The sequence below is a fragment of the Callithrix jacchus genome, chromosome 8 (genome assembly GCF_049354715.1).
Source record: "Callithrix jacchus isolate 240 chromosome 8, calJac240_pri, whole genome shotgun sequence".
Classification (NCBI taxonomy): Eukaryota; Metazoa; Chordata; class Mammalia; order Primates; family Cebidae; genus Callithrix; species Callithrix jacchus.
This window is the reverse complement of record NC_133509.1, coordinates 124,161,726-124,189,634: the sequence shown is the minus strand read 5'-3', so window position 1 is coordinate 124,189,634 and position 27,909 is coordinate 124,161,726. Positions and strand designations below refer to the sequence as shown.

The window sequence follows — 27,909 nt, the reverse complement described above, 5'->3', positions numbered from 1 at the left end:
TTCATCCTTGTCTATAATAATTCCATTTGCTTGGCAGACCCTTTCCTTAAAGGCAGTGAGAGAGGTAACCTTGAGCTTTGTCTCCAGTTGGAATTCATCATCAGTGGATTAGCTAGTAGTTGTCTTTGCAACTGAGAGAAAGTTGACTCAAAGTGGCTTTCGTGCACATGAACATCAGTTAGCTTTATCCAAGTGGAAAGTCCAGGAGTAGGTCTAACTTCAGACAGTCATGAAGCCATAACTTCATGGCTCTAAGTCAGCAGAGCCAGTCTTTCTATCCTTCAGAATCTCTTCTCTGTTGGCCTGGTTCTCAGGCACACTGTCACCTCATAGAGGCAGGATGGCTAACCCATCCCGTATGAATTCAAATCCAGTGGAAAAAGAGAAGATCTCCTCCCACAAAATTCAGACCTGCCTGCTGTTGACCTAAAAACATATCCCCCTTCCTAAGCTGTTAATTGTAGCAGAGGACAGTGTATGTTTTTTGACTTGTGGTCTTATGCTTGCCCTGCATTAGGGTGCTGGCACCCAGGGGAAGTCATAGAACTGTTGCTGGAGGAATGGGTGCTCACTGGCCAGGAGCCTCAGTCACTGCCCCCACCCCCACATGGGTAGGATGGCACTTAGTGACGTTTTATTTTGACACTGGGGACAGTTCAAACTGTCAGGCTTAGATACAAAATTGTTTTTAGAGATCTGGGCTTACCCAGTTCTGGTGACTTAAGGAAGCCGAAATTCCTCTTTCAGGTAGGTCTGTGACTGTGGACTGAGAGGCCCAGGAAGCCAAGGCCATCGGTCACTCTTGGCAGAGCTTAGTTGGGTTTTCATTACTAAGTGAGATTCTTTTTAATGAGTGAGGTGAGGTTTAACCCTGCCATTTTCAGTAATAAACCAGAAAATGTTCCGCTGCACTTCTGTGGATTCCGCTGTAGAGGCCGGGCCTCTGCTGGCTGTGGAAGGGTTAAACCGCACACCTGGAGGGCAGAGAGCAGACTCCAGAGACCCTCCCTTGGCTAAAGATCTCTCCTCAGCCTCTGCTTTGGTTTTGCTGTTACTCCAGTGGTTAGCAACACCCAGAGAATGAAGGCTTTAGATGCCTCTTCTTTGCTTAAAGCATAGACTTTCCTGTGAAATCCGCGCCCCCCCCCCATTTCTTGTTTATAAATTTTTAATTCTAATACCAGGAGGCCACCCGTGTCATGGAAACAGCAGTGACCTGGTTTCCAGGTGCCCCTCTGCGCCTGCCCAGTGTGTAACTGTGGGTGAGTCCCAGAACACCCACCCCCCCCACCCCGATCCCGATCTCTGTTCCGATGGGTAAAGAGAAGCAGTGGCACGTGAGGACTCCTGGAGGCATAGAAATGGGGTCCTAGGATATTAATCCAAAGTGGCCGCAGGGCACACTGCATCCGGCTGTCACACTTAACAGAGGAGAGGCCTTAGAGACTTTGAATGGCCTGTAAGGGTTGAAGGGAGACCCTCAAACCTGGTGTATCATGGTTTGGATTTCTGAATATAAGGAGCATTTAAACTACCACAAGAAGAAACAAAAAACAAAACAAAGACAGTTTCGTAGTCGTCAAGGAAATCCCGTACCTAGGCCAGGGACCACCGTGGGAACTAGTGCCTGGAACCGGAGAGCCCCCCAGCATGCAAGAGCTCTCCCAGGGGCTTCAGATACCTGCTCCTCTGTCCTCTGCGTCCTCCTCTGTCTGTGCTCCTTGAGCCTCTGCAGGAGCTAGGCTCCCCTGCTGCGCTTCCAGGTCCTTCACTGCCTCCTTACGTTTGTTCATGGTGCGTTAAATCTGCTCAGGCTACAGCCGCCTTCTGGCCTCCTAGTAGCTTCTCCTTTCCCTACCTCCTCCTTAAAGAGTCTATTCTTTGCTGGGCACAGTGGCTCACACCTGTAAGCCCAACACTTTGGGAGGCCGAGGCGGGTGGATCACCAGGTTAGGAGTTTGAGACCAGCCTGGCCAACATGATAAAACCCTGTCTCTGCTAAAAATACAAAAATAAAATAAAATTAGCCGGGTGTGCTGAGGGGTACTTGTAATCCCAGCTACTTGGGAGGCTGAGGAAGGAGAATTGCTTGAACCAGCAGGTGGAGATTGCAGTGAGCCAAGATCGCATCACTGCACTCCAGCCTGGGCAAAAGAGCGAAACTTCGTCTCAAAAAAAAAAAAAAAAAAAAAAAAGAGTCTATTTGTTTAATTCTAGTCTAGTCTTGGGGACTCTGAATGACTCAGCTTCTCCTTTTGAGCCAGGCCAAGTAGGCCATAGGTTACTTGAACTCTTGTGTCCAGTTCTAGGGCCAGATTCCACTTCTTCCCAGTTGTCCTTGACCACAGATGGGGGCTCAGGTGTTATAAGGACAGTGTGGGCCTGAAGCTCCCAAAGACCTGTGAGTTCACCGGCAAGTGAACTTCATTCACAGAATAGCACTTTCCCCAGGTACAGCCTGAAGACACGGGGGTTATTTTCAGAGTAGACTAGGGGCCCAGAGTGGCAGTAGCAAGGTGTGCCTCTGCACAGAATGGTGCAGGAATCCCCAACAAATTCCAGAAAATTCCAGCTCATTTTAGGAGTGCTAATTCTATCCTGTAGGATTAAGGGCAGGAATATACAACTTTGAAATTTTTCTTTACTTTTTTGTTTTGTTTGTTTTGAGACAGGGTCTCACTCTGTCACCCAGGCTGGAGTGCAGTGGTACGATCTCGGCTCACTGCAGCCTCGCCTCCCAGGTTCAAGTGATTCTCATGCTTCAGCCTCCAGAGTAGCTGGGATTACAGGCGTTGCCACCGTGCCTGGCTATTTTTTGTATTTTTGGTAGAGACAGGGTTTCATCATGTTAGGCTGTTCTCGAATTCCTGACCCCAGATAATCCGCCCACCTTGGTCTCCCAAAATGCCAGGATTACAGGTGTGAGCTACCGCACCCATCCTAATTTTGATGTAATTTTTATGCTCTTCTAAAAATGCATATACTGACAAAACTTGAAGCTCTTCCTTCCCTTTCTATGTCAGTGCAGAGTGTACAAAAGTTCCCTATATCGGGCACACATTTAAATTTTGGCTAACAGATACTACTTTAGGATTTACTTAGGAGTGATTCTGAAAGGTTGAAAATGGTACTTTTTCTAAGCTTTGGTTGAGGTTGGGATTGGGAAGGATGGTTCCTCTCACCAGGGTTATGCAAAAACTATGGGTTGTAATATGATGCAAAACACATGTCCACCAAGAATAAGCAGAGATGCAGGCGGCCAGTGAGCTTTAAGAAATACTGTGGGTTGGTAAATGGAGAGCCCAAGGGAGAATGTAGCAAAAGCAAAGGGACCTTTGGTGTTTCTGACTTTCGAGAGAGCATGTCCAAATTTTCATCTGCATCAGCACTTTTCTAACAAAGTTCCAGGCTCTCCAGCATTATCTGGTGGGCGGCCTTATTTACACATAAAATATAATTGATTCCATATTCCTCTCAGACCTACAAACAGTACCAGTGTTTGTTTTTAATAACCAGAATTATTTCAGCTTAAAAAAAGGTGTAGATTTACATAGACAGTCTGATGAGTGCCTCAGATTGTTCCATTAATAACACAGAGGAGAAACAATCTAAGAAAAACATTTTGAGTTTGTGTGCGGAGGTGGAGAGAGGGTTGGGTTAGTGAAATCAGAAAGCTTCCAAGTTATGATTATTAAATTTAATAATTACATTAGCATTCCACAGGAACTGTTTTCTGGAAATTTTGGTAATGCAGCCTCTGAATAAAACACACTCAGGCAACCTAGGCTTCAGGCCATTGGGTGGGAAATGGCTTATTTGCTTTGTTTTGGTCATGTTTAAAGTTAATCCCAAATCAATTTCTTTTTCAAGAACTAGAATGTCACCAGTCTGTCTTCCACTTAAGGCTTCTGCAAACTTTTTCTATAAAGGGTCATATAGTAACTATTTAGCACAAAGTAGACATATACATAAACAAATTAGTGTGTTGTGTCCCAATAAAATTTTATTTATGGCACTGAAGTTTGAATTTCATATAATTTTCACTTGTCAGGAAATACTATTCTTCTTTTGATGCTTTCTTCCCCCAACCATTACAAAACGCAAAAGCCATACTCAGCTTCCAGCTAGTACCGTTTGGTTCATCATTTGCTAACCCTGTTCTAGTTTTGACTTTGTCTTTGTAGTTAGAATTTTTTCTTTTGGGGAGAAAACTCCACTTTGCATATGAAAGAGAACCAAAATATGTATGACTATGTCTGTGTGTATCTGTATGTGTCTGTCTATGTGTGTGTGTGTGTGTGTGTGTGTATGTCTGTGTGTGAGTGGGTGTGTGTCTCTGTGTGTGTGTGTGTGTGTGTGTATGTCTGTGTGTGAGTGGGTGTGTGTCTCTGTGTGTGTGTCTGTGTGTGTTGAGCTTTTGTGTTTCTTCAGCTCCTCTCAGGGATGAAGCAGGGTCTCTAGACATTAGAACTTCGGTTGTTTGAGATTTTGCCACCAACAGTTTAGTGCTGCTGGCAAGAAGGCTAGCCTCGGGAGCTGCAAAACTCTCTCCACACAGGGAGTTCTGAGGGACTCTTGAAACAGAAGGAATGAGAATGCAGACAAAGGCAGAAACTTGAGAGGAAAGCTGCTGAGCATTATATGCACATATCTCTGTAAGGGCTGTGGAACTGGTGGTGGTGTCCTCATCATTTCTTTGCAAATGTATATGTATTTTAAAAGGCTTAGGTCTCTCAGCTGCTTCTTTTTTTTTTTTTTTTGAGATGGAGTCTCCCTATGTCTCCAGGCTGGAGTGCAGTGGGGTGATCTAGGCTCACTGCAACCTCTGCCTCCTGGATTCAAGCGATTCTCCTGCCTCAGCCTCCTGAGTAGCTGGGACTATAGGCACACCTCACCACACCCAGCAAATTTTTGTATTTTTAGTAGAAATGGGGTTTCACCACATTGGCCAGGATGGTCTTGAACTCCTGACCTTGTGATCTGCCTGCCTTGGCCTCCCAAAGTGCTGGGATTATAGTCATGAGCCATTGTGCCCGGCCTTATCCTTACTCTTAGAGAAGTAGGCAAAAGACATGCTTCTACAAATTATAAACACCTGGTTTTGTTTAGTATCCTCTTGAGGGAAATTAGGAAAGTTGCAGAAACAATACACTGCAGACATATGCATTGTGTTTAGTTACATTCGTTTAGTAAGAATCATTCTTATTAGGACACCTCCCAAATCCTTCATACATATCAAGCTTTTAAATATTTGTCCCCTTAGGTTGGGCACAGTGGCTGATGCCTGTAATCCCAGCCCTTTGGAAGTCCAAGGCGGGTGGATCACAAGGTCAGGAGTTCAAGACCAGCCTGGCCCACATAGTGAAACCCTGTCTCTACTAAAAATACAAAAAAATTTAGCCAGATATGGTGGTACATGCCTGTAATCCCAGCTACTTGAGAGGCTGAGACAGGAGAATCACTTGAACCCGGGAGGTAGAGGTTACAGTGAGCCAAGATCATGTCACTGCACTCCAGCCTGGGCAACAGAGCAAGATTCTGTCTCAAAAAAAATTTTTTTTAATTTAAAATAAATTCAAAAAAATTTGACCCCTTTTGTAATTAGCGTAGATTTAGCAGTGGCTTTTCCTGATTTGGGAGGAAGCATGCTTGATGGTTGCCTGGTAACAGCTAATCATGGGATTGGGGCCAACAAATAGTTGGCAGAAACCGTCAATTCTTTTGTCTTGTTAACAAAAAGTGATCGGTAAAGATACAGCCTCTGAAGTCTATTCTGTTGTTCAGACATATAACTTAAGTGATAAATTCCCATGCTCATATAACTTCAATGTGCTGCTGAAATTTATAGCTTGTTTAGATGAACCTGCTTACTTGGTACTTGGGTCACATGTCATCTGCTTACGCTACTGAGGGTCATCGGGTAGGACAGTGATGTCACAGAGGCTTCGTTTTCTCAAGGGCTCTTAAGAATCTCAAATTTTTGTTGAATGATGTTGATGAAATGTACATGAAGCTCCAGCATAAATGTCCGAAGTCAGAGGTTTCTGGTTCTTAAGCAGGAGCCACAAGTTCACCATCGATGACCTCAGTTCCCATCTCCCAGTGGCCCTCAGTGGGGACAGACAACAGCACCCAGCCTGTGTGATCAGTCCTGCTGCAGGCCAGCCTCTCCTCTTGTCCCCTCCAGATCAGCTGGGGCTCAGTGTAAGTTTTCTAGGACAACTTCATAAAATGAATTCTCATTTCATAAGCAAATACAGTGTGAGTCATGCTTTGGCCACATAGAATTAAGAAGGAAGAAAAAACACTATTTATTTGGTTGGTGCTTTTTTTTTTTTTTTTTTTTTTAAAGTAACTACAGTGTATTCCGTATTTGTTCCCAGATCACTGTCAGCTTTCCCTCCTCCGGTTATATGTTTTTAAAGGATGTTGTCTATTAGGGGTCAGGGTCACCCCCTCTACCAGGCACTTTGGTGTGTATTTTCTCTCTTAACTCCCAGCTCTGTGCAGAACGTTTGGGAGACACCAGTGCTAAAGCCAAGTCTTACGGGGGCCAGACGGGGAGGAACCGGGTTGAACGCCTATTTTTTTCTGGGTTTTAAGCCCATACTCTGCTTTATCCTTGGTTTTGGGCCCAGTTTTCAGAACACATCCAGATCATCCATTTGCCCAGCAAACCAACATAAGGTGTCAGATGAGTGGCCAAGATGTTCAATGTATTTCATCCTTTGTTTCCTTGATTTCTACAAAACCAGCCCTTAGATATTTTTAATAGGATTTTTAAAAAGCACCCCTTGTTGTGTAAGTTCTCCTCTCTGTGATCTTTGTCACCTCTCCTGCCCACACCTTCAGCATAGTCAGAAATCTCACGTCTCAGCAAGTGTCTCTCTCCTGCCTTCATCGAAGTTCTGCTCACTGTCACTTTCCCCTTCAAACTGGACATTGTGGATTTTCCCTGCTAACCTCATCACCCTTCCCTGGGCTCCAGCTCAGCATAAGGAAATGTTGTCAGCAGAGGCTGCAAACCCAAGCCTGTCCCTTTTCAGTCGTATTTTTACTACGAGCTGAACTACTTCAGCGTCATGTAAACACACTGGAGTATGTTAACAGCTGCCTCTCTTTTAAAGTTGAACCAGTTCAGAACTAAAAGTGGAACTGCTTTCAGGTTCTGTTCAAGTTTGCATGTGACAGCATCAAAGCTATTTTTAGCAGAGTGATCACCGGCAAGAAGCTGGAAACGGCTGCTTTCAACTATCAATAGTGGAAAGAAAGGATCATTTGTGCACTGCTGCAGCTCTTGAGTCCATTTACATGGGAGACACAGGGGTGTGTAAATCTCTCCTTCAAAGTTATAAGGCGTCTTATCCCTGTTCAGACCCCCATCACCTTGCAGAGACAGGGTAGTGTTCATTTAGTGCTTGGTTGCCTGGGCCCCAAGTTAAAGTAGATACACGGATGTTGGTGAATTACAGGACTGTCCTAAGTGTCTGTTCTGAAAAAAAGGTGATGTATAGATGCTCAGAAACATCCACTAAATTTTTGAAGTGTTTCTATTGTTTCTTCAGTTTTCCTTTTCTTTCCTGTAGGTCACCAAACTCAAGAGACAGCAGGAAGTGGGAGGTGGTTATGTAAGCATCATGGCAATGAAGAGAGCATGAGTCACTTACTAGCCATGCGCCCCTCATTAAGCGACTTTGCCTTTCTGAATTAAGTGTTCTTAGCTGCAAAATGAGGATCACAGTGCCAGCCCTATATACTTGATAGGGCTAGTTTTTTTTAGCAGCTGTTTGTTGAACACCTACTCCATGCTACTGGGGATATCAGCTGAATCAGATAGTCAGTGTCTTCAGAGAACTCACAGTCCAGCTCCATAAATAAATAACTTACAATACTGCAGGTTGCGTGGAAAGGAGACTGCCTAAGACATAGGATCTGCTCTGGGCATGGAGGGAGACAGGAAGAAGACAGGAGGAGCAGTATTTTCAAGACCGCGTTAAGAGTTTGCAAAAAAGACGAGGGAGAGAGGGACATTCCGAGCTGGAGCAACTGAGTGAGCAGTGACAGAGGTCAGAGGTGTTCTGGTGTCTCCAGGGGACCATGAGCAACTTGGTATTGTCAGAGCAGAAAAACTACAAGACGGGATGGCAGGAGAAGCTGGAGCAAGTGAAGCCAATTGTGCTAAAGAACATGGAAGAGGGCTGGGTGTGTTGGCTTATACCTGTAATCCCAGCACTTTGGGAAGCCGAGGCGGGTGGATCATGAATTAAGGAGTTCAAAACCACCCTGGCCAATATGGTGAAACCCCCATCACTACTAAAAATATAAAAAATTAGCTGGGCATGGTGGCACGCACCTATAGTCCCAGCTACTCAGGGGGCCGAGGCAGAAGAATCACTTGAACCTGGGAGGCGGAGGTTGTAGTGAGCCGAGATCCAGTCACTGCATTCCAGCCTGGGCAACAGAGCGAGATTTCATCTAAAACAAAACAAAATAAAACAAAACAAAAAAACCACGGAAGTGGCACAGGTCACAGGGGGCCAGGAGTCATTTTGAGCACATGATTACCTGGATTATACACAAATTAAAGTGGAGTCATTGCTAGCAAAAGTCCCTGCGTATGTTTATATGAAGTATATAACAGGTAGCAGTTTAGTACCAGCAAAGCATGCCCTACACATAAAGTGTCCTCCAGGAAAGGCTAAGCTGGAGAGCAGTTTTGAAACTTGGTGGCCTGTGACTCCTTTGAACATTGCCTTTGAAGAGGCTGGAGGGGGACAGGGAAGGGCAGATGAAAGGTAGAGAAGTAGCATACCGTCTCAGACCCTGTTGGTACTGGGCTCTGCAAGTGGCTTTGTAGGATAAGTCACATCCTTCAGGAGCTTTCAGGTCAGGTAGGATTGACGAGGAAGGTGCACGCCTTGGCAGCGGTGTGTGGCCTGTGTGTGGTCAGGGGACTTGCACAGGTGAGCCTCATGACCCAGCACCAAGAATCACAGTCCGTGCATGTGAGTCAGTTTCCTCCAAAGGTTTCAGGAGACTAAGGTTTTTCGGGTTATGTTTAAAGCTGCAATTATGTGGTCATTCTTACATGCCATGGGAATTCAAAGAAGAGGCAAGCACAGAACAAAGTAAACCACAGCAAAACCCTCTCTGACAATCCTCCTTAACCGTTTATACCCAGGAAGAAAGGCGCTGAGAAGGACAGTGTGTGCCACATTTTGCAAAGCTCTGTGGACACACCCTCATAGTTACATAAATATGGCCAAGAAATGACAATACTTTTTTAAAACTATATTCCCTCTGAGTTTAATGCTTTCATTAAAGTTTAGAAATATTATTTGCCTCACTTCACTTCAAGGAGAGGAATGGATGTTCCTGTAGTTTTCTCGAAGAATCAGATGGGTATAAGGTGCTAGGTGTGTAAGAATCAGTCTCTTAGGCCCAGCTATGTCATGGTGGAAGAGAACCAATGCACTTGGCCTTCCCATCTGTTTTCTTTTTAGTTTTCCTGAGCTACACTGTGTGGGGAGGGACTGAGAGAGGGACACATGTGACAGTTTGAGAACAGCAAGAGTCACAAGCAAGCAAAAGCTTGGTATGGGTGGTGAGGGAGGTGGCCAGAGGTCATCTGGAAAGGAGGGAGTAGTAGATAGGGCACATTCGAGGTTGGGCGGGGCCTTTATGCTCAGTGAGAAGCATAAGGAGGAAGACATTGTTCAGTTGCTCATGCCCATCACAGTTCTTTGTTGCCTTGGGAGACAGAAGAGATGACTTTTTGGAATTTTTTTTTTTTTTTGAGATGGAGTCTCACTCTGTCACCCAGGCTGGAGTGCAATGGCACGATCTCGGCTCACTGCAACCTCTGTCATCCAGGTTCAAGCGATTCTCCTGCCTCAGCCTCTTGAGTAGCTGGGATTACAGGTGCCTGCCACTGCGCCCAGCTAATTTTTGTATTTTTAGTAGAGATGGGGTTTCACCATTTTGGCCAGACTGGTCTTGAACTCCTGACCTTGTGATCCACGTACCTCAGCCTCCCAGAGTGCTGGGATTACAGGCATAAACAACCACATTCAGCCAGATTTTTTTTTTCAGATGAAGTCTCTCTCTGTTGCCCTGGCTGGACTGCAGTAGCGTGATCTCAGCTCACTGAAACCTCTGCCTCCCAGGTTCAAGTGATTCTTCCGCCTCAGCGTTCCAAGTTGCTGGGACTACAGGTGCACGCCACCACACCCAGCTAATTTTGTTTTGCAGTTTTAGTAGAGACAGGGTTTCACCATGTTGGTCAGGTTAGTCTCTCTTGACCTCATGATCTGCCCACCTTGGCCTCCCAAAGTGCTGAGATTACATGTACCACTGTGCCCGGCCCAGATTTGTCTTTTAAAGATGGGTATCACTCTGTCATCCAGGGTGGAGGGCAGTGGCATGATCCTGGCTCATGGCAGCCTCAAGCTCCTGCGCTCAAGTGATCTTCCCATTTCAGCTTCCTGAGTAGCTGGGACTGCAGGTACGTGCTATGACGCCTGGCTATTTTTTTTCTTTTTCTTTTATTTATTTATTTGTTTTTGGTAGAGATGGGATCTTCCTGTGTTACCCAAGCTGGTCTCACACTCCTGGGCTCAAGAATCTTCCTGCCTCAGTCTTCCCAAATGTTAGTATTATAGGTGTGTCTTACCTTTTGGAAATTTAAAATCACTTTTTGTCACTTTGAAGCAAAACATAAGTAGATTTAATAAATCATAGGAAAAATGTTTCATAAAAAATAAACATCTGGCAGGGCGAGGTGGCTCATACCTGTAATCCCAGCACTTTGGGAGGCTATGGTGGGCAGATCGCAAGGTCAGGAGTTCAAGACCAGCCTGATCAATATTGTGAAACCCTGGCTCTACTAAAAATACAAAAATTAATTGGGTGTGGTGGCGGATGCCTGTAATCCCAGCTATTTGGGAGGCTGAGGCAGGAGAATTGCTTGAACCTGGCAGGTGGAGGTTATGGTGAGTCAAGATGGTGCCACTGCACTCCAGCCTGGTGACAGAGAGAGACTGTCTTAAAATAAATAAATAAATAAATAAATAATAAACAAACATCTGAGGCCGGGCACAGTGGCTTACACCTATAATCCTAGCACTTTGGGAGGCCAAGGTAGGCAGATCACTTGAGGTCAAGAGTGATCTACACTCTTGAGGTCTACAAAAAAACTACAAAAAATTAGCCAGGCCTGGTGGTGGGCACCTGTAATCCCAGGTACCTGGAAGACTGAGGCAGGAGAATTGCTTGAACCCTGGAGGCGGAGGTTGCAGCAAGCTGAGATCATGCCATTGCACTCCAGCCCGAGCAACAGAGCTAGACTCCGTCTCAAATAAATAAGTAAGTGAATAAATAAATAAACATCTGCACTATCACATGCAACTTCAGCATTTGAGTGCCTGGATTTGGTCTTCCTGATACAGCATTTAGATTGAGGTGTCCCTTCTATGTCATCAGCTTTCCAAAATCAGTGTTAATGTCTCTCATCTTTGTGGTGGGCTGTGGGATGGGACTAGCTCTCAAAGGGAGGAAATGAATAATGAAGGGAAATCACAGTTTTTCCACAAATAGGTTATTTTCTTGTCTGTGACTGGTTTTCAGCATCGTAGGAAGTACCAGGAACCAGACTGTCAAAAACTTGGATAAAAATACTTAACATTTCTTGGTCGGGCACAGTGGCACAGGGTAGAGGTTGCAGTGAACCAGGATCATGCCACTGCACTCCAGCCTGGGTGACAGAGCGAGACTCCATTTCAAAAAAAAAAAATTATATTTCTCGATCTCTAAAATCCTGAAAGATAAATAGGTCCTAGTGACTTTTGTCTCTAGGACTGAGGTACTTCTGCCGAATGTTCTATCAGTTCGTGGAATAATGAGGGAATCATGTTGCTCACACTGTATAATGGGCAGTGTGCGGTTGTGAGTCAACACCTCAAAATGCTGCTGCTGTGCTAGGACAGGAAATGCAAGTGTGCCCAGCCTTCTTGCTCCCTTGCAATTCAGTTCAAGGTGAAATGATGTTTTTACTCACCGCGTGTTTGCTCTTGATGGGAGGGGATTTTAGGCAAGGTTTTACCACTGTCTTTGGGTCAAGCACTCTAAGCATACTAACAGTGTTTAGTCCTCAGCTGGTTCCACCTGTTACACTGGAGCCCCTTGTACCATTGTCAAGACCTCTGTGAAACTGTTGCCAAAGGAGGGAGCGAGAGGCTGGACTTCCTCAGGCTCACAGTCCCTCAAGTCCAAACTTGGCCATCTGGTCCCTCTCTGGGCTCAGAATGGCCAGAGGGGAGGTGTAGACAGTATCCCAGGGTCACCTTCTATCATCTCTATCTTTGAGGCTTGCCAGCATCCTATAAGCCACTCCTTGAGGGACTCAGCTTCTGTATTTGGGGATCAGTGAGGCTGAGATGAGGAGATGGCATGGGATGGAGCAAAGCCTCCAGGTTTCAGCTCCCCAGAAGTTCACCAAAGAGAATGTACTGAAGGGCTACTGCATTACTCTGTTCTCATGATGCTAATAAAGACATCCAAGACTGGGTAATTTATAAAGGAAAGAAGTTTAATGGACTCCCAGTTCCACATGGCTGGGGAGGCTCACAATCATGGCGGAAGGCAATGGAGGAACAAAGGCATGTCTTACATGGTGGCAGGCAAGAGAGCTTGTGCAGTGGAATTTGCATATATAAAACCATCGGATTTTGTGAGACTTATTTACTACCTCAAGAATAGTATGGGGGAAACTGCCCCCATGATTCAGTTCTCTCCACCTGATCCCACCCTTACAGTTCAAGGTGAGATTTTGGTGGGGATGTAGCCAAACCCTATCAGCTATTTTCTGGGCTGTGATAATAGCAGCACCCAGAAGGTGGATGTCACCTTTGGAGGATCTATGGTTATTCCCAGGAGGCAGGACAGTTAGTATTGAAGTCCCACAGCAGCACTTTTAGGGTTCCAAGAAGATAAAGACGAGGGTCAAGTAATAATTGGCATGGGCCGCATGGAAGAGGAGATTGTCAGTGGATTCTACCCACCAAGCAGGCTGTTGTCCAGAAGATTTTAGTTTCTGGTTTCATTCTTGGCGAAGTAACCAAGACATCCAAAGGCATGGCCTCATAGTGTCCAGAGCTGCATGGGTTCTTCCCAGAATCCTTGAGCTTTTTGTCACCCATGCCCCTGCCTCGCAGAGAACAGGATGGTTACTTCCTCACAAGGTCCTCATAGCAATGTAAAAACATGTTTATTCAGTGAATGGATGAGGAAGAGAAAAGAACTGAGCAAACCAGCCCTTATTTCTAGAGGCTGGCAGTGGAGCAGCAGAGGCGTCACCTGCCTTGTGTACTGTCTGGCCAGCCATTAGGAAATGTCTGCTTATCGGCCTGTCTGTGATCTATCTGTTATTTATTTAATAAATTGTGGTAAAATGCACATGAAATAAAATGTATCTTCCAGCCATTTTAATTTTTCATTTTATTTTACCTTTTTTTTTTTGAGACGGAGTCTCACACTGTCGCCCGGGCTGGAGTACAGTGTCGCGATCTCAGCTCACTGCAACCTCCGTTTCCTAGGTTCAAGCAATTCTCCTGCCTCAGCCTCCCAAGTAGCTGGGATTACAGGTGCACACCACCACACACGGCTAATTTTTTGCGTTTTTAGTAGAGACGTGGTTTCACTATGTTGGCCAGATGGTCTCGAACTCATGACCTCATGATCCGCCCACCTCAGCCTCCCAAAGTGCACTTGGTTCAGTGGCATTAAATAGATTCAGTTGTTGGGCAGCCAGCACTGTCATCATCTCCAGTTGTTTTCATCTTGCAAAACGGAAACCCTGTACCTATTAAACAACCACTCCCCCCATTCCCCTGCACCTAGCTCCTGGCAACCACCATTCTATTTTCTATGAATTTAATGACTCTAGATACCTTATATAAGTGGAATTATACAGGGTTTGTCTTTTTTGTGACTGGCTTATTGCATTTAGCATAATGCCCTCAAGGTTCATGTTACAGTATATGTTAGCGTCTCCTTCCTTTTAAAGGCTGAAAACTATTCTCTTGTTTTGTCTATCCATGCATCCGTTGAGGGATGGTTGTGTTGCTTCCACCTCTTGGCTATTGTGAATAATGTTTCTTTTTTCTTCTTCTTGTTTTGTTCTTTTAGAGACATGTTCTCTCTGTCACCCAGGCCAGAGTGCAGTAGCATGATCTATAGCTCACTGTAACCTTGAACTCCTGCGCTCAAGCCATCCTCCTGCCTCACGTTCCCAAGTAGTTGGGACTACAAGTGTGTGCCACCATACCTGGTGACTTAAAAAAATTTTTTTGTAGAGTCAGGGTCTTGCTATGTAGCCCTAGCTGGTCTTGAACTCCTAGCTTCAAGCAATTCTTCTGCCTTGGTTTCCCAGTATGCTGAGATTACAGGTGTGAGCGCACCTAGCTGTGAATAACGTTTCCATGAGCATGGGTGTAGAAGTATCTCTTCAAGTCCCTGCTTTCAGTTCTTTTGGGTATATATCGAGAATTGGAGCCGTTAGATTTTAGGATATTCCTATGTTTAATTTTGTTAGGAACTGCCATACTGGTTTTCAGAGTGACTGCACCGTTTTAAGGGGATGTCTCTTGTGCTGCCTCATGGCATTAGTCTAGGTAATGTCTTATATAGTTACTTAGGTTTTCTTTTTACTTGCCTTTCCCATGCTGTTCTCCCTCCTATGACTCCACTCATGTTTGAACTGTATTGCTTAATATCTGGCCTTATGCACAGGTTTGGGATAACGAAGGCCAGGAATAGACTCATTCACACAAGCACAGCGAGCCCAAATTCTGGAGCTGTTTCTCCTCTCCTCCAGCCCCTTTAGAAATGTTGAGTTTGGGCCGGACGCAGTGGCTCATGTCTGTAATCTCAGCACTTTGGGCGGCCAAGGCGGGTGGATGACCCTGAGGTCAGGAGTTCGAAACCAGCCTGACCAACATGGTGAAACCCCATCTCTACTAAAAAATACAAAAATTAGCTGGGTATGGTGGCAGTTACCTGTAGTCCCAGCTACCTGGGAGGCTGAGGCAAGAGAATCACTTGAATCTAGGAGGTGGAGGTTACAGTGAGCTGAAATCGTGCCATTGCACTCCCGCCTAGGCAACAGAGGGAGATTCCATTGAGAAAGGTTGAGTGTATCCCTGGGGGCCCCTCGGCAGAGGTCCTCTGTGGAAGTCCCAAGCTGCTGCTCCAGGGATGAAGCTAGAACCAAACTGGCCCTACTAGACTGGGAGCTCTTGGCCCAGCTGCTCTGCCTCCCTCAACTCCACCATTCTAATTGTGATTAGTAGACTCATTTGCATCTAAAAGGAGTAGTTTTCTTATCAACACCATTGAGTGGAGAACCAGTGTGCTCCATTTATATAGAGTGGCCCATTTAAATCAGGACCCATTAAGCAGTAAAAGTAAATGTGGGTGTTTTACAAATGCAAATATATCATGCAAATAATGTACTTTATAGTGAATGATGCCTTGGTTTTCATATGTAAAATTAGAAACTGTGTAGCACAAAGATAATGATAAACACCTTTGCATCTGTTCATGGGATGTATCATAAGCTGTACACATCTAAAGTTGTAGCCGCGGTTTTAAGCAGAATTTTTTCAATATATACGCAAACATGCATCCCGTATTATTAAAAAAAAACATGTATTTATCTAGTTGTTTGTTCCTAAGGAATCAAGACATCGCAGAAAAGAGGAATCCAACTTATGTATCTATTACTATGAATGATGAGATTTATAATTTTCTTTCCATTTTTAAAGATTTTTGAGTTTTCATTTGAGATGATGATAGAAGATGTGTTTGTTCCTATAGGCTAGTTTCTTTGTGAGAGATTTAATTATGTTTATAAGAGATTTTTAAAAAGTCCTGGCTGGGCATGGTGGCTTACTCCTGTAATCCCAGTATTTTGGGACGCTGAGGCAGGAGGAGTTCTTGAGCCTAGGAGTTCAAGACCAGCCTGGGCAACATAGCAAGACCCCGTGTCTACAAAAAAATGCAAAAATTAGCCAGGCATGGTGGCATGCACCTGTAGTCCCAGCTACTCAGGAGGCTGAGGTAGGAGGATTGCTAGAGCCTGGGAGGTTGAGGCTGCATTGAGCTGTGATTGTGTCACTGCACTCCAGCCTGGGTGACAGATTGAGACCTTGTCTCAAAAAAAGAGAAAAAAAATTCCTTAGTGTTTGAGATATTTCTGTGTGGGAGGTGCAGGTAGCATTCCCGCTGTTTTTCAGAATCACTTAGTAGGATAATGACAACCATCTTCCGTGTGCTGTGAACCTGGCTAAGTTCTAAGAGAGGAGTCACCGTTAGCCTCTGCCCACATGACATCTGCCACAGTAAGGTGAAACACACACCCCTGTGGGCAGCGAGTTAAAGGTATAAGGCGTTATGGGAAGACACTGCAGAGTGCAGTTAATTCCCAGATGAGCTACACAGAAGGTATCTGCCAGAAGGATTCAGAGGAGGGAGAGGTCTCAGGGTGAGAGTGACCAGGTAAGGTGTCCTGGGTGCCTGGGATTCAAGTTGAACTTTAAAGGATGGGTAGGCTGTAACAGGTGAAGAGAAAAATAGGTGTAGGGTGTTTTTGGCAGCGGAGGGAGAGATTGGGCTTGGATGGGCCCGGGAAGCCGCCAGGGTGCTAGTGTTCTGGAGACCTGTGCCAGGCGGGGATATCAAGAGCAGAGGGACAAGCTCGGAAGGAACAGGAGGGCTTCTGAGAGGCACCAGAACTGACTGCCTCTCACCCTGCCCTGTAAGCATTTGTTACAGGAAAGCGGTCCTGATCCAGACACCAAGAGAGGGTTCTTGGATCTCACACAAGAAAGAATTCAGGGTGATTTCACAGTAAAGTGAAAGCAACTTGAGTTAGAAAGTAAAGAAACCAAAAGGCTACTCCATATATAGAGCAGTCCTGAGGGCTGCTGGTTGCCCATTTTTATGGTTGTTTCTTGATTATATGCTAAGTAAGAGGTGGATTATTCATGCCTCACCTTTCTAGACCATATAGGGTAACTTCCTAATGTTGCCATGGCATTTGTAAACAGTCAGTGGCGTTGGTGGAGTGTAGCAGTGAGGACGACCAGAGGTCACTCGTGGCCATCTTGGCTTCAGTGGGTTTTGTCGGCTTCTTTACTGCAGCCTGTTTTATCAGCAAGGTCTTTGTGACCTGCATCTTAGGCCGACCTTCCATCTCATCCTGTGACTTAGAACGCCTTAACCATCTGAGAATGCAGCCCAGTAGTTCTCAGCCTCATTTTACCCAGCTCTTATTCAAGATGGAGTTACTCTGCTTCAGACGCCTCTGACACATTCACACTTCTGTAGCCACCAAACTCATCGGATGAAGACGTATGTGGAGACTTGGTGTATGAGACACATGAAAAATGAGGTGCATTGTTGACATTGGGCAGCTCCGGTAATACCAGTCCCCCACCCCAGATAGCACCCTGGGCACCTCTCTAAGTTGGCAAACCCAGGGGACGGCGCCTGAAGATGCTGTGCTTTGAGAAGGCTGTTGAGGGGTCAGGCAGGGCTGCCTGCTGTGGGCAGAGAGGCCTATTAGCATGCAGGAGGGGACATCTTAACTTGAGCTGACCCCGGGCAGCCCAGGAGTAGAAACAGGAAGGGAAAGTGCAGGAGCCCTCAGGAAGAATGCATGGGCCTGGATAGACTGCATAGACGTGGATTGGAGGCAGGGGCTGGCTGAGGAAGGTGTCAGAGTCTCCAGATTTTTTTATTTTCTTTTTTGAGACAGAAGCTCACTCTGTTGCCCAGGCTGGAGTGCAATGGCGTATCTCAGCTCACTGCAACCTCTGCCTCCTGGGTTCAAGCGATTCTCCCGTCTCAGCCTCCCAAGTAGCTGGGACTACCATGCCCAGGCACGTGCTACCACACACCCAGCTAATTTTTTTTATTTTAGTAGAGACGGTTTCACCATGTTGGCCAGGATGGTCTCAATCTTCTGATCTTGTGATCCACCCACCTTGGCCTCCCAAAGTGCTGGGATTACAGGTGTGAGCCACCGCACCCGTTTCTAGATGTTTGCCAAGGGTGAGTCCATTGTTTTCTTTATTTTATTATTATTTTTTTTTGAGATGGAGTCTTGCTCAGTCACCAGGCTGGAGTGCAGTGGCACGATCTTGGCTCACTGCGACCTCCACCTCCCGGTTTGAAGCAATTCTCCTGCCTCAGCCTCCCAAGTAGCTGGGACTACAGGCATGTGCCACCATGCCCAGCTTTTTTTTTTTTTTCCCTAGTATTTTTAGAAGAGATGGGGTTTCACCATGTTGGTCAGGATGGTCTCCCTCTCCTGACCTCGTGATCTGCCTACCTTGGCCCTGCAAAGTGCTGGGATTACAGGCGTGAGCCACTGCACCCGGCCCTGTTTTGTTCTTTGAGGAATGCTGAATTAAAGGATAAACTTTACTTCCCTTGACGGACATGTGTGCCAGCCGGGTTCCAGGCACTGCCATAGGTATTAGGGATTCAGGAAAAGATAGTGCACAGGTGTTTCGATATAGCCCAGAGACTGTGCACATGAAAGGGAGTCAGCCTCTGTCTGGAGAGAATTGTGCCCCTTCCATTCATATGTTGATGCCCTAACTCCCAGTTCCTCAGAATGTGCCCTTACTTCCAGTGTGCCTGTATTTCCAATAAGGTCCTTGCAGATGTCATTAGTTAAGATGAGGTCACACTGGAGTGGGGTGGACCCCTGATTCAACATGACCATGTGCTTGGAAAAGGGGGAATTTGAAGACAGATGCACACACGGAGAATGCCGTGTAGAGGTGAAGGCAGGGTGTTGCTTCTATAAGCAGGAGAACGCCAGCAAACACCAGCAGCCACCAGGGAGGCCAGGAGCGGGTTCTCCCCGACAGGCCTCTGAAGGATCCAGCCCTGCTCATCCCTTGGTCTCGGACTTCTGCCCTCCAGGACTGTGAGAGGAGGAATTTCTGTTGCTTACATCCCCCAGTCTGTGGTACTTTGTTATAGTAGCCCCAGCAAACGAATACAGACACTGATGAATCCTGGGCAACATGTTGAGCGTGCCCTGGGAGGCAGAGGGGAAGCTGCTTTTCGGTTTGCGCAGCTGTGGGGGCTAGGAGCAGCCGAAAGCTGCTCTGTGTAGAGCCCTCTGGAGATACCCTCCAGCATCTGGAAACAAAATCAGCTGGTGGGGAAGAGGAAAACCCAGCCTCTCCAGGAACTCTCCTAGGAAAAGAGCATGAGGAGAAAAGAGGGGAGGGCTAGAACCCCAGGAACACCCTGATGGTGGGGCCGAGCCTGGACAAAGAGCTAGCAGACCATCTGGAAAGAACAGTGGGAGGGGCAGAACCTGGGCCAGGAGGGTGTTTTGTGGCTCAAGGTGGAAAGGAGTTTTAAGAACTATTGTCTAAAGCAATAGGAAGTTTATGTAACCCAGAAAGAGGCCTCTTATTTGAGTGCCTGTGGGAGGTCATATGGTGGGGACGGGAGAGAGGCTGAGTGACATCAAGGACAGTGACCCCTTGTCTTAGTCTGTGTGTGCTGCTGTCACAAAGTGGGTAATTTATAAATAATAAGAATGTATCTCTCTCAATGATGGAGGCTGGAAGGTCCAAGATCAAGGCTGCGGCAGGTTCATTGTCTGGTGAGGGCTGCTTGCAAGATGTCCTCACGTGGCAGAAGGCAGAAAAGGGGGCGACTTCCCGTTTAAGCCCCTTTATGTGGGCATCTAATTCCATTCATGAGGAAGGGGACCTCGTGGTCTAATCACCTTTTAAAGGCCCTACCTCTTCATTACTATCACCATAGCAACACCTGAATTTTGGAGGGACACATGCAAACCATAGCTTCTGGGGAATTGGGTGACCCCGTGACCCCTGGCAGGAAGAGGATCGTGGTGGTGACATGAGGGAGTGGAGTCTAGGCTGTCCGTCCCATTCTTTTGGGCTTAGCAAGTGCAGGGCAGAATAATGGGAGCCAAAAGGAGGACTTGGACCCCAATGATGATGAAGATAAGAAATCAGCCAGATGTGGTGGCTCATGCCTGTAATCCGAGCACTTCAGGAGGCCAAGGCAGACGTATCACAAGGTCAGGAGTTTGCGACCAGCCTGACCTACATGGTGAAACCCCATCTCTACTAAAAATAAAACAATTAACTGGGCATGGTGGCACACACCTGTAATCCCAGCTACTCAGGGGGCTGAGACAAGAGAACCTCTTGAACCTGGAAGGCAGGAGTTGCAGTGAGCCGAGATTACGCCATTGCACTCCAGCCTGGGTAACGAGTGAAATTTCATCTCAAAAAGAAAAGAAAGAAATCATCAGTCCTGGGAAGGGGGAAGTGAGTAGCGACAAGGTGTAGAAGATTCCAGAGGGAAAGAAGGGTAATAGAGATGTTCCTTTGACGAGTAAGAAGATGAACACGCAGGCAGAAATAATGGAGCCAGTGAACTGAGGCAGAAGGAAGGGCATGTCCTTGCTTTAGGAAAGAGGAGGTGACGGTCCTGCTGAAATGTGGGGAGGGAGGTTTGGGACTTGATGAGTGGAGAGATTGGGGGCAGCTTACCTGGGTTCTCATTTGGGAGCAGTTTTATCCCCCAGTAGAGGCACAGCAGTAACTGGAGACATTTTCGGTTGTCACAGCTGATGAGGTGGGTGCCACTGGTATCTAGTGGCAGGCCAGGCAGACTGCTGAGCATCTTACCATGCACAGCATCCCAGGACAAGCACTATCTCGTCCAGAGTGTCAGTAATGCTGAGGTTAAGAAATCCTGGCAGAGCAGTGGCTCAGGCCTGTAATCCCAGCACTGTGGGAGGCCAAGGCAGATGGATCACCTGAGGTTCAGAGTTTGAGACCAGCCTGACCAACATGGAGATACCCATGTCTACTTAAAAATACAAAATTAGCTGAGTGTGGCAGCACATGCCTGTGATCCTGGTTACTTGGGAGGCTGAGGCAAGAGAATGGCTTGAACCCGGGAGGTGGAGGTTTTTGTGAGCTGAGATTGTGCCATTGGACTCCAGCCTGGACAACAAGAGTGAAACTCCATCTCAAAAATAAAAAAGCAATCCTGCCGTAGGTCAATAGCAGTTCTCCAACACGTTCAAGGAATGAAGCCGCAGCTTCATGGCATGCTTTGGGGAATGTGAAGAAACTTCAGTATATTTAAAACAACACAGTAAGGATTGCAGGAAGAGCTGGTGTGAGTGGCCAGCCACGGATTTGCATTGCTGAGGACAGGACCCCTTGGCAGCAAAGCAGAATGGCAGACGTGCAGGGACTGCTGGAAATACTGGAGAGGACTGTCAGCTGCCTGGAGTTGCTGTCTGCAGAGTCCCACAGGCCCCCTGGTGACTGTGGGGTCAGAGGTGTCAGTGGAGGTGTGGAAGCCTTTGATAAGCTGATGAACAGCATGATGGCCAAGTTTTTGAAGAACAATAGGAGCCTTGCTGGTGACTTGGAGGCTCGTGCAGAAAGGGTGCCGGGGGCTTTCCTTCTGATGGCATCTCATTACCAACAACCCCAAGAGAATACGTGACCACATTTTTGAAACCCATATCGGGAAAAATTCAAAAAGCCCAAACTTTCAGAGAGAAAACCGAGGAAGTAACATGTTTAGTCATCTCTCAGCTGTCAGCAAGTCTCCCTGCCCTTGACTGTGTAGCCGCGTCCCCCAAATCTGGTCCTTACGTCAAAGAGACACGTGATGCTGCCACCTTTTACACTAACAGCGTCTTCAAGGGCTACAAACACGGGGTTTACGCCGTGTAGATTGGGTGAGGTCATATGTGAATATTTGGAGTGAGTTTCAAGCACACATCAAGGAGCACCACACCGTGGGCCTCACGTGGAGCAGAACGGGTCCTGCAGCGCCCACATCACTGCTTTCTGTTGTCTCCTGTGGCCTGGCCTTTCTCCACATCCCCCCCCCCCAGGGCCCCTCCACTTTTTGAGAATGAAGACACAAATGAAGAGTCATCTCCTTCATGCTCAGCTTTATTTGCTAGGCTTAACCAGGGAGAAGTGATTACGAAAGGGCTCTGGCACGTCACAGATGACCAGAAGGTCTTTACAAGAATCCCAGCCTGCAGGATCACACAGGGCAAACTGCATCTCCCCCAGAAGCCATATCCAAGTCCCGAATCTCCCAAACCTCATCCTTTCCAGAAACATGCACTCATGTTCATGTTGGAAGGAAGTAAATGAAGAGGAGGGTGCCAAGAGGACTGGAATGACTGTGATTTCAGAGACTGAGCTGAAACAAGTGGCTTACATTTTCTATTTTCCTCCCTTCCTTCCTTCCTTCCTTCCTTCCTTCCTTCCTTCCTTCCTTCCTTCCTTCCTTCCTTCCTTCCTTCCTTCCTTCCTCCCCTACCCCTCCCCCTTTCTCCCTCCTGCCTCTCCTCCCCTCCCTGTCCCTTCCAGTCCCATCTGTCTCACTCTGTCACCAGGCTGGAGTGCAGTGGCACGATCCCAGCTCACTGCAACCTCCGCCTCCTGGGTTGGGTTCCAGTGATTCTCCTGCCTCAGCCTCCCAAGTGGCTGGGATTACAGGTGTGTGCCACCACGCCCAGCTAATTTTGTATTTTTAGTAGAGATGGGTTTTCCCCATGTTGGTCAGTCTGGTCTCGGACTCCCGACCACAGGTGATCTGCCTGCCTCAGCCTCCAAAAGTGCTGGGATTACAGGCATGAGCCACCGTGCCTGGCCTAATGTTGTATTATAGTCTGTTTTTTCCTTTTCTGCCCGCCATACTTGCTAACCAGTTGCAAAAATAAATGTGAGAAAAGCCATAGATGTATTACTTCTCCTAAAATCTAAGGAACTATTTGTTACTTTGGTTTTCTGCTCTGATTTTGTAGTCTTGATAGTACATGGTTTTTCTTTTTGGAGACAGCGTCTCTCTCTGTGCCCAGGCTGGAGAACAGTGGCATGATCTCAGCTTACTGCAACCTCTGTCTCCCAGGTTCAAGCGATTCTTGTGCCTTGGCCTCCCAGTACTTGGGATTATAGGGCCATGTCACCATGCCCAACTAATTTTTGTGTTTTTAGTCCAGACAGGGTTTCGCCATGTCCACCCGCCAACTGGGATTACAGGCGTGAGCCACCATGCCTGGCCCCATGTGTTTTCAATGTTAAGAGACTATGATAGTCCTTTGTATCTTTTCAGTACGTAGTGTTGAAAAATCTGCAACTTCTTGGATCACATTTAATGAATTATAGCATAGTTCTTACAGACTCAGTGCAAGCATGTATATATATGTCTCCAAAGCCTGTAACAGGTGTATTGTACCTATTACAGCCTTTGAAGTATGTCATTTCCATTTTTAAAGTATCTTCCATATCTGTATAGTATTTGGGTTATTAATGCTCACATACCAGGGTTTTGCTATAAAAGTTGTGTTCATATAATGTTGATAGTAAACATCATTTTCAACTGTAAACTTATTCTGAAATAAAATAGAATTCTAATTGTTTAAAAGGAAAATAAAATAGCACAGTGTATCTGGTTCCGGAGCAGCTGCCACCTGCCAGATTCTCACGGGTCCTGGTGGTAATGGCACACAGGAACTACGTGCAGGCTTAAATCTTTGAAATCAGTTTAGTCTCCAGTTTCAACATTTGGCCAAGTTCACAGAGCAATTCCATTTCTTTCCATGATTGGTGTATTGCTCTCGCTCAGAGTAATCTTGCCACACTCTCAGTTCTAGTGTTTGTGGGCCTAGCTTGTGTTTGTGTGATCACTTCAGTCACGCCCTCTCAGTAATTGTCAGCCTCTGAATTGGCCACTGCTGGTAGATTTCTGCATGGTCTCTTTCTGTCTCCTGATTTCGTGCCCATTTGGATCTTTGCAGGATTCTGCATGGAGCTACCTTTTTTTTTGTTTTTTTTTGAGACAGGGTCTTGCTCTGTTTCCCAGGCTAGAGTGCAGTGGTGCAGTCAAGGCTCTCGGGAGCTTTGGAACTCCTGGGCTCAAGCAATCCTCCCACCTCAGCCTCCTGAGTACCCAAGACCACAGGCACATGCCACCATACTGGGCTAATTTTGTGTACTTTTTTTTGTAGAATAAAAAAAGTTTTATTTTTAATGTCTCCCAGTCTGGTCTCAAACTCCTGAGGTCAAGTGATCCTCCTGCCTGGACCTCCCTCAGTGCCGAGATTACAGGTGTGAGCCACCAGAGTTACTTTTTTTTTTGAGCATTCTTTAGAGTAAGTGACATCACTGAAGCTGCCTCTCGGCTATTTAGTAACTGTGGCTACTTTGGACTGAGAAACATTTGCAATTAGAACATCTCAAAGAATCCTTAAAGGAAAGAGGAAGAGAAAAGTGCAGTTACCTTATCCGTCTCAGGAATGGAGAAGAGAACCCAGTTGGGAAGTGCTGGTGCCCCCCTGACAACTGCCACAGTGTTGCTGTATGGCTTTGAGCGTGTCAGTCAACTCTGAACTGCAGTTTTCTTACAATCAAGACTACCACTGGGCTGGGCACGGTGGATCACTTGAGGTCAGGAGTTTGAGACCAGCCTGGCCAACATGGCGAAACCCTGTTTCTCCTAAAAACAAAGAAATTATCCTGGCATGGTGGCGCGTGCCTGTAATCCCAGCTACTGTGGAGGCTAAGGCAGGAGAATTGCGTGAGCCCAGATCACACCGCTGTACTCTAGCCTGATCGATAGAGAAAGACTCTATCTAAAAGAGGGAAAAAAAACCACCTCTGGGATTTTTGCAGGTTAGAAAGCATTTTTTCCTGCCCATTCATCTCATTTTATTCTCACACACTAGATATTATCATTTGCCCCCGGCTTGCAGGCCTGGAATTGAGACTTTAACAAGTTAAAAGACTTTCTGTCTGTGTTTAAACAGATTTCCTGAGTCCAAATCCCATGCTCTCTCCACTCCATCCTGGATTAGACTCTGTGGCCACAGAGATCCCTTTAAATTGCCAGGACACTCAAGCTTATTATTTGGAAGGTTAGAAAAGTGTCCCTGAGAATCTGAACTTTCATCTGTGCTCCTCGTGATGCTTCTCAGTGAGTGGTATTTTGTGAAGCTTCCCACATGTGTCTCTGTCCAGCCTGCTCTGGTTGCTGCATTGCAAATGCCAACGACTGACATCCTTCACCCAAAGAGCACCTGTGACCGTGTGGCATAGGTCACATTTGCTTTTCTATTATTTCCTGGTGATTAATCCCCATTTATAAGGCAAAACAATTGAATTTCAGGGACATTTCTCCCTTTGTTACAACTGCTTGGACTGTTACATTCCTGGGGAAACACAGTCTGGTGGTAGATGTCACCCATCCAAAGGGATTGTCATCACATTCCATCCCCAGCACTAAGATTATGAAGGGACTCTGCTCAGTTGCTTAAGAGTAGTGGGTAAGCTCTGGCCTTCATGAGTGCTAAATCAGGATGGGCTGGTCTTGCCAAACCCATTTTCTCCCCCTACCGCCTCCCCTTCGATTTGGGCTTTCTGCTTTTCTGTGTGCTGTGGACTGTTGTGGCAGAGAGCTCACCGTGGGGGACATTCAGATATTGTTCCTTTCTTCTCACCGAAAACACTAGGCTTTCATTCACTTCTTCAGAGTTCTTCTTATGATCTTTATCTCTGCTTTCTTCCTCCTCCTATCTCCCTCCTTCCTTCCCTACCTTCTCTTTTTAATACATTAACAAAATTTTTTTAGGTTGAAGTGGGCAGATCATTTGAGCCCAGCCTGGGCAACATAGTGAGACCCTGTCCTCCAGAAAGAAACAGAAAAACAAACTTGGCTGGGCATGGTGGTACGCATCTGTAGCCCCAGCCACTCCAGGGACGGAGGCAAGAGGATTGCTTGAGTCCAGGAGGTGGAGAGAGACTGCAGTGAACCAAGAGTGGCACTCCAGCCAGTGTGACAGAGCAAGACCCCGTTGCAAATAAAAAAAAATTGTGGTAAAATACATCTACCATATCATTTACCGTATTAACTGTTTTTTAAGTATGCAGTTCTGTAGTTAAGTGCATTCACATTGTTGTACGACCAACCTCCAGGACTCTTCATGTCTTGTGAAACTGAACCTCTGTACCCATTGAATTCCCTACTCCTCCTTCCCACTAGCCTCTGGCAACCACTGTTCCATTTTCTGTCTCTGTGAGTTTGACTACTACCTCTTCTATGCGGAATCAGACGGTATTTGTTTTCTTTATTCCGGCTTATTTCACTTAGCATGCTTTCAAGGTTCATCCGTGTTATAGCATCCTTTTCTTTCTTTTTTTGAGACGGAGCTCACTCTATCACCCAGGCTAGAGTGCAGTGACACAATCTTGGCTCATGCAACCTGCACCTCCTGGGTTCAAATGATTCTCCTGCTTCAGCCTCCTGAGTAGCTGGGATTACAGGTCTGTGTCACCATACCTGGCAAATTTTTGTATTTTTAGTAGAGACTGGGTTTCACTGTATTGGTCAGGCTGGTCTTGCACTTCTGATCTCGTGATCCGCCCACTCTGGCCTCCCAAAGTACTGGGATTACAGGCGTTAGCCACTGTGCCCGTCCGTTTTCTCTCTTTTAGAGATCCTAGTTCACATTTGGCAGGTGAGATCTTAGAAAAAAGTCCTTTTAATTTATTTCTCATGGAGACCCACAGAAAGTTTAGCTGGTGAATACAGGTGTGGGTCTTGGTTTATAATGCAGCTGTTTCTCACAATGGTTAAGGCTCCTGAGTGCAGAAAAAACACATGATGGATCACGTCATCTTCCTGAGAGTCACCCTCAGGCTGTCGGACCTTGTTGACTCAAGGGATCCCCTTGGGAGCTGGAGGTAGTGCGGCCCAGAGTGTGGTGTCCGGGGAATGACTGAGGGCTGGATCTCTGGTAGCCACCGGGTGTGCTGTTCAGGACGGTATCGCTCACCTCTTAGGAATTGCAAGCCCAGCAGAGGAACAATCAGCTGAATCGATGTTCTCAAATGCCAGGTCGCGCTGTGTCTTGCTGGCCAGCAAGGTCCCCTTAACCTGTCGGACTGCTTTCTTTGTTACAAAGTTGGTGTGGCTTATACTGCTGAAGGTCATGGGATTTTTGTTAGCATATTATTGAAATGAGACATTTGTGGCATCGGCGTTCTCTTGTTTCTGCTCATATGAGCCCGCGTGTCTTTCACATCTGGTTAGTCTGATTGCTTTTTCTAGCCTGGGACTTTGCCTTGGAGAGAGTCTAGCAAAATACCATTCACAGCCTTCTTCCATGGGGAAGGATGACTAAGAGTTTAGTGCTGGAAGAGCAGAAGAGGAAAGCTGGAAGGTTAGAAACTAAATCGGAGCTGTCGATGTGTATGTCTCTATGGTACAGTGGGCAAGCCCTGGTCTTGTCTTGGGTTGATCACTAACTAGTCATGCAGTGTCTTGGGCCAGTCCTTTTGCCTCTCAGGACCTCTGACTGTCTCCCTATAGAACGGGGAAGGTGGTCAGGCGCAGTACCTCATATTATCAGGGCTTTGGGAGGCTGAGGCGAGAGGCTTACTGGGAGGCTAGGATTTTGAGACCAGCCTCAGCAACAGAGCAAGACCCCGTCTCAATTTTAAAAAATAATAAAGAGAATGGGTGGATCAGGCATGGTGGCTCACCCCTATAATCCCAGCACTTTGGGAGGCTGAGGCGAGTGGATCACTTGAGGTCAGGAGTTTGAGACCAGCCTGGCCACTGAAATCAGTTAGTGAAACCCGATCTCTACTAAAAATACAAAAATTAGCCCAGCTTGCTGTCAGGTGCCCGTAATCAGCTACCTGGGTGGTTGAGGCAGGAGAATCACTCGAACCTGGGAGGTAGAGGTTGCAGTGAGCTGAGATCATGCCACTGCACTCCAGCCTGGGCTACCAAGCAAGACTCTGT

General features: G+C 46.5%; 1 protein-coding gene and 1 pseudogene across 4 annotated transcripts in view; both read left to right on the top strand.

The window, feature by feature from the left end:
* The window catches only part of FOXN3 (forkhead box N3), a 269,460-nt gene that overhangs the window by 108,656 nt on the left and 132,895 nt on the right, over positions 1-27,909 (top strand). The window lies entirely within an intron of this gene.
* The window catches only part of LOC128928853 (adenylyl cyclase-associated protein 2 pseudogene), a 67,375-nt pseudogene extending 39,466 nt beyond the window's left edge, over positions 1-27,909 (top strand). The window contains exon 1 of the transcript XR_008474539.2: positions 1-27,909. This exon is cut by the window's left edge and continues 39,466 nt beyond it. The product of XR_008474539.2 is annotated as an adenylyl cyclase-associated protein 2 pseudogene (transcript).